The sequence below is a fragment of the Cynara cardunculus genome, assembly GCF_001531365.2.
Source record: "Cynara cardunculus var. scolymus isolate 2C chromosome LG 13, CcrdV1, whole genome shotgun sequence".
Lineage (NCBI taxonomy): Eukaryota > Viridiplantae > Streptophyta > Magnoliopsida > Asterales > Asteraceae > Cynara > Cynara cardunculus.
This window is the reverse complement of record NC_037540.1, coordinates 1,222,021-1,222,716: the sequence shown is the minus strand read 5'-3', so window position 1 is coordinate 1,222,716 and position 696 is coordinate 1,222,021.

The following is a 696-nucleotide window of genomic DNA, read 5'->3' as shown; positions in this document are numbered from 1 at the left end:
TATATATATATATATATATATATATATATATATATATATATATATATATATATATATATATATATATAAAGAGCAAAAGATTTGGGTGCATTTGATGCTCAAGTTAGTTTTTTATCAATGCTACAACTTCCCTTCTTGTTGGTTGTATTTTAGGTCTACCAAACTCATGGGCTATTCTTTATGATTCAATTCAATGCAATCTCCCATTGCATAAATACTTTTATAATGCAATTGTTTATGGTAAATAATTATCATTCCTTCAAATAAATCATCAGAAATCAACGTTAATAAGCAAGATTCCATGATTTAATCTTACATCCATCATGCCAACTGCAGACTCGCCTTCGGGGACTTTCACAAGTCCATGCGGTTGTTCTTGCTACACGAGATTAGACTGTTAAAGTATTTGTTGTCCATGCTTAGTACGACATGGACTGGATTGGATATGACCTGAGTGGAACAAAAATGCGTTTTTTTTTTTCTAGCTTTGGTGGGAAAAGAATAGAGAGATGAGACAAGATTTGTAAATTGTTACACTACCATGGACGTCTAGCCGAATCTCATCCCATTTCGTTCGCATATGAAACGAACCATGGACGAACTGCTCTTCCTTGTTGGTAATGTGGACAAGGATGAAACTGAAAGCTGTGATACCAGCAAGCTCGTCTAGCTAAGGCGTTCAAGGTGTCTGATGAC